Genomic DNA, 12,303 nt, shown 5'->3' with positions numbered 1-12,303 from the left:
ACTCTCCACTAGAAATAATAATTGTGATACTTGTTTAGCGCTCACTAAGATAATAATAATGATGGTATTTGTTAAGCGCTTACTATGTGCAAAGCACTGTTCTAAGCTCTGGGGAGGTTACAAGGTGATCAGGTTGTCCCACGGAGGGGCTCACAGTTTTAATCCCCATTTTCCAGATGAGGCAACTGAGGCCCAGAGAAGTGAAGTGACTTGCCCAGTCACACAGCTGATAGTTGGCGGAGCTGAGATTTGAACCCATGACCTCTGACTCCAAAGCCCGGGCTCTTTCCACTGAGCCATGCACTGTACTAAGGGCAGGGGTGGATACAAGCCAGTCGGGTTGGACACAGTCCCTATCCCACGAGGGGTTCACAGTCTAAATCTCCGTTTTACAGAGGACATAACTGAGGACCAGAGAAGTGAAGTGACTTGCCTCAAGGTCACATGGTAAACAAGTGGCGGAGCCAGCATTAGAACCCATGTTCCTCTGACTTCCAAGCCCATGCTCTAACCACTATTCATTCATTCAATCGTATTTATTGAGCACCTACTGTGTGGAGACCACTGATTTAAGCGCTTGGGAAGTACAAGTTGGCAACATATAGAGATGGTCCCTACCCAACAGCAGGCTCACAGTCTAGAAGGGGGAGACAGACAACAAAAGCAGCATGGCTCAGTGGAAAGAGCTTGGGCTTTGGAGTCAGAGGTCATGGGTTCAAATCCCGACTCTGCCAATTGTCAGCTGTGTGACTTTGGACAAGTCACTTAACTTCTCTAGGTCTCAGTTACCTCATCTGCAAAATGGGGATTAAGACTGTGAGCCCCCCGTGGGACAACCTGATCACCTTGTAACCTCTCCAGCGCTTAGAACAGTGCTTTGCACATAGTAAGCGCTTAATAAATGCCATCATTATTATTATTATTATTAACAAAACAAAACATGTGGACAGGTGTCAAGTCGTCAGAACAAATAGAAATAAAGCTAGATGCACATCATTAACAAAATAAATAGAACAGTAAATATGTACAAATAAAATAGAGTGATAAATCTGTACAAACATATATACAGGTGCTGTGGGGAGGGGAAGGAGGTAGGGTGGGGGGATGGGGAGGAAAAAGGGGCTCAGTCTGGGAAGGCCTCCTGGAGGAGGTGAGCTCTCAGAAGGGCTTTGAAGGGAGGAAGAGAGCTAGCTTGGTGGATGTGCGGAGGGAGGGCATTCCAGGCCGGGGGAAGACGAGGGCCGAGGGTTGACGTTGGGACAGGCGAGACTAGACCACTAGACTAGACACTAGACCACACTAAAGACACCTTTTTACATCAGCGGCTCCCAGCCACTATGATTGTGTCTGTGGCCTGACCACCTCTGGACTATATCATAGTGTAGCAAAGGGACTTCAAAGATGTGTAGATCTCAGCAACCAAGTGTAGGAAACAAGATGTGGGGTGGGCTATGAGAAGGTCTTGGGTTCTAATCCCGACTCCACCACTTGTCTGCAAGGTAACCTTGGGCAAGTCACTTAATTCCTCTGGGCCTCAGTTTCCTCCTCTATAAGATGGGGATTGAGACTGTGAGCTCCACATTGGACAGGCACTGTGCTTATCTAGATTTTCTTGTATCCACCCCAGTTCTTAGTAAGTGCTTAGTAAGTAAGACACATACTAAGTGCTTAACAAATACCATTATTATTGTTGTTATTATTATGCTGATTACACAGTCACCACACCCCGAAGACAGCTAAACATCAAGCCCTTGGAGGACAACCCACTTTGATTGTCACCCAAGCCTTGCCATACTTATGTAAATATCCTTACACTCGACTATTTTCCCTATCCCTCATTTATTTTAATGCCCATCTCCCCCTATAGACTAAAAGCTCCTTGTGGGCAAGGATGGTGTCTACCCACTCTCTTGTACTATCCCAAGTACTTAATACAGTGTTCTGCACATGGTAAGTGCTCACTAAACTGCTCACTAAATGCCACTGATCAATTGTTTTATCACAGATGTAAGCTCTGTGGCAATATTTCAAGAGCTCTGTGGGAACAGGAAATTCAAATTAATAGCCAGTGAGAATAATGAATGGGCATTTCTTGTTGATAAGTATCGAGCCCGTTGTTGGATGTCTCTATATGTTGCTGACTTGTACTTCCCAAGAGCTTAATACAGTGCTCTGCACACAGTAAGTGCTCAATAAATCAATCAATCAATCAATCAATCGTATTTATTGAGCGCTTACTATGTGCAGAGCACTGTACTAAGCGCTTGGGAAGTACAAATTGGCATCACATAGAGACAGTCCCTACCCAACAGTGGGCTCACAGTCTAAAAGGGGGAGACAGAGAACAGAACCAAACATACCAACAAAATAAAATAAGTAGGATAGAAATGTACAAATAAAATAAATACATAAATAAATAAATAGAGTAATAAATATGTACAACCATATATACATATATACAGGTGCTGTGGGGAAGGGAAGGAGGTAAGACGGGGGGATGGAGAGGGGGACGAGGGGGAGAGGAAAGAAGGGGCTCAGTCTGGGAAGGCCTCCTGGAGGAGGTGAGCTCTCAGCAGGGCCTTGAAGGGAGGAAGAGAGCTAGCTTGGCGGGTGGGCAGGGGGAGGGCATTACAGGCCCGGGGGATGACGTGGGCCAGGGGTCGAAGGCGGGACAGGCGAGAGCGAGGTACAGTGAGGAGATTAGTGGTGGAGGAGCGGAGGGTGCGGGCTGGGCAGTAGAAGGAGAGAAGGGAGGTGAGGTAGGAGGGGGCGAGGTGATGGAGAGCCTTGAAGCCCAGGGTGAGGAGTTTCTGCCTGATGCGCAGATTGATCGGTAGCCATAGGAGGTTTTTGAGGAGGGGAGTAATATGTCCAGAGCATTTCTGGACAAAGATAATCCGGGCAGCAGCATGAAGTATGGATTGAAGTGGAGAGAGACATGAGGATGGGAGATCAGAGAGAAGGCTAGTGCAGTAGTCCAGACGGGATAGGATGAGAGCTTGAATTAGCAGGGTAGCGGTTTGGATGGAGAGGAAAGGGCGGATCTTGGCAATGTTGCAGAGCTGAGACCGGCAGGTTTTGGTGACGGCTTGGATGTGAGGGGTGAATGAGAGAGCGGAGTCGAGGATGACACCAAGGTTGCGGGCTTGTGAGACGGGAAGGATGGTAGTGCCGTCAACAGAGATGGGAAAGTCAGGGAGAGGACAAGGTTTGGGAGGGAAGACAAGGAGCTCAGTCTTCGACATGTTGAGCTTTAGGTGGCGGGCGGACATCCAGATGGAGATGTCCTGAAGGCAGGAGGAGATGCGAGCCTGGAGGGAGGGGGGAGAGAGCAGGGGCAGAGATGTAGATCTGGGTGTCATCAGCGTAGAGATGATAGTTGAAGCCGTGGGAGCGAATGAGGTCACCAAGGGAGTGAGTGTAGATTGAGAACAGAAGGGGACCAAGCACTGAACCTTGGGGAACCCCCACAGTAAGAGGATGGGAGGGGGGAGGAGGAGCCTGCAAAAGAGACTGAGAAATAACGACCGGAGAGATAAGAGGAGAACCAGGAGAGGACGGAGTCTGTGAAGCCAAGGTCAGATAACGTGTTGAGGAGAAGGGGGTGGTCCACAGTGTCAAAGGCAGCTGAGAGGTCGAGGAGGATTAGGACAGAGTATGAGCCGTTGGATTTGGCAAGCAGGAGGTCATTGGTGACCTTTGAGAGGGCAGTTTCCGTGGAATGAAGGGGACGGAAGCCAGACTGGAGGGGGTCGAGGAGAGAGTTGTTGTTGAGGAATTCTAGGCAGCGCGTGTAGACAACTCGTTCAAGGAGTTTGGAAAGGAATGGTAGGAGGGATATGGGATGATAACTAGAAGGTGAGGTGGGGTCAAGAGAGGGTTTTTTTAGGATGGGAGAGACATGGGCATGTTTGAAGGCAGAGGGGAAGGAACCAGTGGAGAGTGAGCGGTTGAAGATGGAAGTTAAGGAGGGGAGAAGGGATGGAGCGAGAGATTTCATAAGATGAGAGATAAATACAATTGAATGAATGAATGAATCAGATATGTCCGAGCATAACCTCCAAGATTGTTTTGATGTAAATGACTCGAATAAAAAGACTTCTTACAAGAAAACAGCGCGGCTCAGTGGAAAGAGCATGGGTTTGGGAGTCAGAGGTCATGTGTTCTAATGTCGACTCTGCCACTTGTCAGCTGTGTGACTTGGGGCAAGTCACTTGAGTTCTCTGTGCCTCAGTTCCCTCATCTGTAAAATGGGGATTAAGCCTGTGAGCCCCACATGGGACAACCTTGATTTCCTTGTGTCCCCCCAACACTTAGAACAGTGCTTGGCACGTAGTAAGCACTTAACGAATACCAACATTATTATTATTATTATTAAAACAGGAACTAATTCATCTTGAAACACCTCATGACTGAAAAACAGTGAAGCTTACAGAAGCCTGCATCATGACATGCACCACAAGGTAGCATGAGTCTGAAAGATGGTTTCTATTCCTGAAGATGAAGCCCTTCAAAACATAGAAGTTGAAGTCCCCCAACATGCAAGACATGGTATTTGTGCCAAGTAGTAGTAGTAGTAGTATTTACAGATTGCCTATTGGGTGATGACAATGGTGGTAGTGTGGCTTAGTGGAAAGAGCCGGGGCTTTGGAGTCAGCGGTCATGGGTTCAAATCCCGGCTCTGCCAATTGTCAGCTGTGTGACTTTGGGCAAGTCACTTAACTTCTCTGTGCCTCAGTTCCCTCATCTGTAAAATGAGGATGAAGTCCCACGTGGGACAACCTGATCACCTTGCATCCCCCCAGCACTTAGAACAGTGCTTGGCACATAGTAAGTGCTTAACAAATACAATCATTATTATCATAATTCTACTAAGCACTTGAATCGTTCAAAGCCATAAGTGGCACATTCCCTTTCAACAAGGCGCTCACATATATTCCTTAGCTAAGAGCAAGTGCTCGATAGTAGTGGAAGTAATAGTTTTTATTAAATGCTTCCTGGAGGCAGAACACTAGACTAAGTGCTAGAAGAGAATACATGGATTGGGAATTTGATGTGGTCCTTGTCCCTCAGCGGGCTTATAAGAAGCAGCAAGGCACAGTGGATAGAGCACGGGCATGGGGGTCAGAAGGTCATGGGTTCTAATCCCAGCTCTGTCAGTTGCCTGCTGTGTCACCTTGGGCAAGTCACTTAATTTCTCTGGGCCTCAGAAAATGGGGATTGAGAGTGTGAGCCCCACGTGGGACCGTGTCCAACCTGATTTGCTTAGTACAGTAAGTGCTTAACAAATACCACGATTATTATTGTGATGATAAATACCATTGATGGATTGATGGAGGGACCAGACGTGGAAGGATTTACCAATCAGAGTAATCAGAATGAATAATTTAATGTACAAATGAATAAACATATCCACATAAGCACGGAGGATAAGTATGAATAAATAGATAAATGTTAAAGGAACAAGAAGGCCTAATGGAAAGAGCATGGGCCTGGAGTCAGTTGTCTGCTGTGTGACCTTGGGCAAGCCACTTAACTTCTCTGTGCCTCAGTTCCCTCATCTGTAAAATGGGGATTAAGACTGTGAGCCCCACGTGGGACAGCCTGATTACCTCGTATCTATCCCAGTGCATAGAACAGTGCTTGGCACATAATAAGCGCTTAACAAATGCCATCATTATTACTATTATTATTATGACATATGTTCTAATCCCTGTTTCGTCACTTGCCTGCTGTGTGACCTGTCCTCCCTCCTACTTAAACTGTGATCCCCATGAGGGACAGGGACTGTGCCCAATCTGATTAACTTATATCTACCCCAGTGCTTAGAACAGTGCTTGACACATAGTAAGCACATAACAATAAGAATAAGAATAAAAGTAGTAGAGTGCAGTGTGAGGTCTAGTTAGAGGGTTGGCTTGGGAGGAAAGAAAAGAGTGTGTTGAGGAATAGCAGCTGAAGAGAGCAGATCTCTAAAGCAGGGAGAATAGGTAGAGAGCCATGGGCTTGTGATGCTGTCAGTTATGACATCTCTTCTTTTACACCCTGTGTTTGATAAGTGCCTAACTTGTTGTCATTGTGAGACACTTACCTCCACTGAACCACTCTAGATATGGTTGGGGTCTTCAAGGAGAATCAAGTGTGGTCTCTGGCTATATACTCAAAGATTGGCACCCTCGTTCATTCAGTCATTCAGTTGTATTTACTGAGTGCTTACTGTGTGCAAATCACTGTACTAAGTGCTTGGGAGAGTACAATATAACATCAGACACATCCCCTGCCCACAATGAGCTCACAGTCTAGAGGGGGAGACAGACATTAATATAAATAAATAAACATAGACAAATACATAAATTACAGATACACACAGATACCCATTTATTGTTGTATTGTACTTTCCCAAGGGCTTAATGCAGTGCTCTGCACACAGTAAGTGCTCAATAAATATGACTGACTGAATGACCGAAATGGGCCCAGAATAAATTGTGTTTTTAGCTAATGGCCTAAATGTGCATGATTTGATTCAGAGAGTGGGACTCTGTAAAGCAAACACTGGAGAAAGTCTGATCTCCTCCATAGACAAAGAAACCAGAGTGGTCCAACAGAGACATCTTACTGAAGAAAAGGTAACAATAACAATAATAATAATAAAATAATAATAATGATAATAATAATAAGGAAGCAGCGTGGCTCAGTGGAAAAGAGCATGGGCTTTGGAGTCAGAGGCCATAGGTTCAAATCCCGCCAATTGCCAGCTGTGTGACTTTGGGCAAGTCACTTAACTTCTCTGGGCCTCAGTTCCCTCATCTGTAAAATGGGGATGAAGACTGTGAGCCCCCTGTGGGACCATCTGATCACCTTGTAACCTCCCCAGAACTTAGAACGGTGCTTTGCACATAGTAAGTGCTTAATAAATGCCATGCCATCATTATTATTATTAAGTGCTTACTAAATGCCATGCACTATACTAAGTGGTGGGGTAGATACAAGACGATCAGGTCAGACACAGTCCTTTTCCCAGATGATATTCCTGATCTAATGGGCAATTAATGCCCATTTTACCTATGAGGAAACTGATGCACGAAGAATAATAATGATAATAATTGTGGTATTTGTTAAACACTTACTATGTGCCAGTATCTGTACTAAGCACTGGGATAGATACAAGCAAATTGGGCTCACGGTCTTAATCCCCATTTTACAGATGATATAACAGAGACACAGAGAAGTTATGTGACTTTCCCACTGTCATCCAGCAATAAAGTGTCAGACGTGGAATTAGAACCCAGGTCCTCTGACTCCCAGGAACAACCTCTTTCCACTAGACCACTCTGCTCCCCCGAGAAAATGACCTGCCCCTTTCAAACAGAGTGCAAGCTCAATTGCAAAAGTCAGAAACTGGATGACCTAGCAGCTTCTTGCAGGCAGGAATGTGTCTACCACATCTGTTGTATTTCCCAAGCACTTTGTACAGTGCTCTTCCCCCAGAAAGTGCTCAGTGAGTACCATTGATGTTTGCTTGTAGAAAAAATAAACCCATTTTTAATAAGATCCCAGATCAGTACCTAAGGGTCTACAGAATCAAGAACATCCATACTTATCAGGAATAGTAGAAAAAGAAGATATGCCCCACTGTCTTCTGGCTTCTGAGTACTTGTGTTTCCCTCCCGGATCCCTGGGAACCCTTTTTCCTCTCCTCCTTCCGATCCCTACCACCCTACCTCCTTCCCCTCCCCACAGCACCTGTATATATGTTTGTACAGATTTATTACTCTATTTATTTTACTTGTACATATTTACTATTCTATTTACTTTGTTAATGATGTGCATCTAGCTTTACTTCTACTTATTCTGGTGACTTGACACCTGTCCACATGTTTTGTTTTGTTGTCTGTCTCCCCCTTCTAGACTGTGAGCCCATTGTTGGGTAGGGACCGTCTCTATATGCTGCCAACTTGTACTTCCCTAGTGTTTAGTACAGTGCTCTGCACACAGTAAGTGCTCAATAAATACGAATGAATGAATGAATGAATGAATGAATGAATGAACCCAGTGCTAACTCCAACTTGTGGAACTAAGCGTGGTGGCCAAGGCTGAATGAGGCTGGGGTTTAAGACTGTAAAATAAAGTATAAAAACCAGATGTAGAGGTGTCCTGAGCCGTAACCAATGCAGTTATTGGCAGATCAACTGAAAACTGTGCTGACTGGTATAAAATTAGATATTGTATCTGGAATAGCATACTATTAAATATATTAATGAGCAGCCGCCCCTTGGCAATCTGGGATTTCTTGTTTGTGGTTTCACCTATCCACGTTAGGCCCTTCCCGTGCTCACAGCTGCTGTCATGGCAGGCCCCAGCATCTCCCCTGTGCCCCCTATCTGCTTTCTCTCTGGTCTCCAACAGCCACAGCACCATTCATTCATTCATTCAATCATATTTATTGAGCGCTTACTGTGTGCAAAGCACTGGGCTAAGCGCTTGGGAAGTACAAATCGGCACAATATAGAGACGGTCCCTACCCAACAATGGGCTCACAGTCTCCTCTTCAGTAGTTAGCTAGCCACCTCAGCCCCTCCCTGGAAGGCCTGGGTGATTGTGAAAAACTTTCTCATGCTTTAAGCACTGTGCTTGAATGTGATTTCATCAACCAGTCCCCCACAAACAAGGAACTGCTTTATTCATTGGTTCTATGGGACCAACTCCACCTTTAGACTGTAAGCTCGATGTGGGCAGGGAACGTTTCTACCAAGCGCTTAGTATAATGCTCTACACACAGTAAGCTCTTAATAAATGATCGATTGAATGATTGACTTGACAGAATTAGTGATGCTTCCAACCCACTCAAGTTCTATCTATCAAGTAACTCAGACTCTGGGACAATTTGGCTTAAGACGCTGGGAAAGATTCGCTACACCTAGGACTGGTTAAGATAAAGAAGTCCATTTACTTCTGTTTTTTGGTTTCAGAAATGCAGGTCATAGGCCACCGAGGCAATGAACAAGAGGGTAAAACCATTAGAACAGGCTGGGGCAGTTTGATTATCTTTTGCCTATCACTTGTCCCGAGCACCACATAGTAAGGTAAAGCAATTCATTGCATCATTGACCAGGAAGCAGTGAAAAATAAAATGGTGCCAGAGATTATTACCACACAGTAAGCATTTAGAATATGTTCTGCACCATGGAGTTCTTTACATTTTCTCTTCGAAAATCAAATCATGGTAGCTAGCAATCCAAACATGTGGAAATCGGAAAACTCACCCCAGGTTGACTCAGCCCAATGATTAGATCTCTCTTTTCACCTTTTGTCCTTTGTGCTGACTATTTCTCCCCAGTTACTTTCAGCAATAGATCATGATTTTTCAAGCACCAGCCCGCAATGCCTCGCATTCTTTCTAGCCATCAGTCACTCCTGTCAGTTCTCTGTATAAGGATAAAAACACATGGTGGTAAAACAGAGTGAGGCCACAATTGACCAGAACAAGAGCTAAGGATTTTCCAATGATTGACTCTAATGACTCAATATTCTGACTGGGGGGGCCAGAGAGCAAAAGGGAATGGGATGTTTCCAGAAGCTGGTTAAAAAGTTAGCCCTGTAGGGAAACTCTGAAGGCTCTGATTCCAGGAAATATAAGTGGAATGTGCATGTAAAGTAAGCAGCATGGTTTAGTGGATAGAGCATGGGCTCTATCAGAAGGTCATGGGTTCTAATCCCAGCTCTTCCACTTATCTGATGTGTAACCTCGGGCAAGTCACTTAACTTCTTTATGCCTTGGTAAACTCATCTGTAAAATGGGATTGAGACTGTGAGCCCCATTTGGGACAGGGACTGTGTCCAAATTGATTTGCCTGTACCTACCCCAGAGCTTTTTATCTACTATGCCTGTCACATAGTAAGCGCATAATAATAATAATAATAATAATAATAATAATAATAATAACCTTTGTTAAGAACTTACTATGTGCAAAGCACTGTTCTAAGCACTGGGGAGGATACAAGGTGATTAGGTTGTCCCACGTGGGGCTCACAGTCTTAATCCCCGTTTTACACATGAGGTAACTGAGGCCCAGAGATGTCAAGTGACTTGCCCAAGGTCACACAGCTGACAAGCGGTGGAGCCAGGATTAGAACCCATGACCTCTGATTCACAAGCCCGGGCTCTTTCCACTAACAAATACCATAATTATTATTATTATTATAAAGAACATGTTATTTAACTTCCCTGTGCCTCAAGTTCCTCATCTGTAAAATGGAGATTCAATATTTGTTCTTCCTCCTACTGATTCTGTGATCCCCATGTGGGACAGATGCAATGTCCAACCTGATTGTCTTCTATCTCTCTCATGCTTGGGTAGATAATAGATAATCAAGTTGGACACAGTGTGTATTCCGCGTGGGGCTTGCTGTCTTAATCCCCATTTTGAAGATGAGGTAACTGAGGCACACAGAAGTTAAGTGACTCACCCAGAGTCACACAGCAGGTAAGTGGAGTGGGGAAAACACTTCCAACCATGGCAGAAAAGTGTGCCAAACACATTCACATTTTCTCCCAGCATGATTAGCAGAAGTATTTATTATGTTAATTAGTGTTTTAACAACTCTCCCTAATTACTAGCCCTTGGAAAGAACATAAAATTTCAGAGATGAAACTTAATTTCAGAAGGGCAAGGAGGCTAGGAGAATATAGGGCTCTTCAGGTAGCATTATTAATTGGTTCCATAAACTGACTTTCCCATCACTGCAGACGGCACCACCAACCTTTCTGTCTCACAAGTCTGTATCCTTGGTATTATTTTTGACTCCCCTCTCTCTCATTCAACCCACATATTCAATCCATCTCTAAATCTGGTCAGTCTCACCTTCATAATATCACTGAAATGTAACAACACAGCTTCAGTGGAAGAAGGGTAACGCTGATTGGTCTTACAGTCTTGCTGTGATTGCGAGATGTTACTGCGTTATTATGCAGCCAGTAGGCAGAGTTCCTGGCAGTTGGAAAGAAATAGCATGGAAGCAGTATGGTCTAGCGGAAAAAGGAAAGGGCTGGGAGCCAGAGGACCTGTGTTCTAATCCCGGCTCTGCAACTTACCTACTACATGACGAGGCAAGTCAGTTCACTTCTCTGTACCTCAGCTTCCTCATCTGCAAAATGGGGATTCAATGCTTTTGCTCCCTCCTGCTTAGACTGTGAACCCCACTCTGGGCAAGGACTGTATCTGACCTGGCTATCTTCAATCTGCCATAGCGCTTAGTACAATGGAACATAGGAAGTACTTAATAAAACCTTTAAAAAATAGACAGTGGCTACCATTTGCTATTGAACAGCTGGCATAGTCTCTCCACTTTCATTAGATCCAAATTTTATAAATGAGAAGTCACAATGGAGATGGCCAGATTAGCCCCATGGAGGCAAGGCAGCTTGACATTGGTCTCCTTCCTAGTGGTGCCTAACACGGAGGGGCACGCAAATGTGGAATCAATTGATCAATGGATTTACTGACCACCTTACTGTGTCAGTAAGATTAAGCACTGGATTTAGCTCTTGAGAGAGTATAATACAACAGAGTTAGTAGACACATTCCCTGCCCACAAGGAGCTTGCAGTCTAGAGTGGGAGTCAGGCATTAACATAAATTAATAAATAATGGTTAGGCTGAGGTGAGGTATCAAGTGCTTAGAGCTTTTGCTACAAAACCATTCAGGCCATATTACCCCTCTCCTCAAGAACCTCCGGTGGTTGCCCATCCATCTCCATATCAAACAGACATTTCTCACCATCAGCTTTAAAGCAGAGAAGCAGCATGGCCCAGTGGAAAGAGCACGGGCTCAGGAGTTACAGGTCACTTCTAATCCCAGCTCCGCCACTTGTCAGCTGTGTGACTTTGGGCAAATCACTTAACTTCTCTAGTGTCTCAGTTACCTGATCTGTAAAATGGGGGTTAAGACTCTGAGCCCCATGTGGAACAGGGACTGTGTCCAACCAAATTTGCTTATATCCACCCCAGCACTTAGTACAGTGCCTGGCACAGAGTAAGCACTTAACAAATGCCACAACTATCATTATTGTTACAATTATTATTAAACACATATTTGTTAATCAGTGGTATTTACTGAGCACTTGGTGTGCACAGAGTTTTGAAATAAGTGCTTGGAAGAGTACAATAGAGGAAGTAGATGTGTCCCAAGTGCTTAGTACAGTACTCTACACACAGTAAGCGCTCAATAAATACAATTGAATGAATGAATGAATGAATGCACCTGGCCCTCTAGGAGTGAAGGAGATAAATAAATAATAAATAAT

This window comes from Tachyglossus aculeatus, chromosome 1 (assembly GCF_015852505.1).
Source record: "Tachyglossus aculeatus isolate mTacAcu1 chromosome 1, mTacAcu1.pri, whole genome shotgun sequence".
Lineage (NCBI taxonomy): Eukaryota > Metazoa > Chordata > Mammalia > Monotremata > Tachyglossidae > Tachyglossus > Tachyglossus aculeatus.
The sequence above is the reverse complement of the archived record's forward strand: the minus strand, read 5'-3'. Positions refer to the sequence as shown.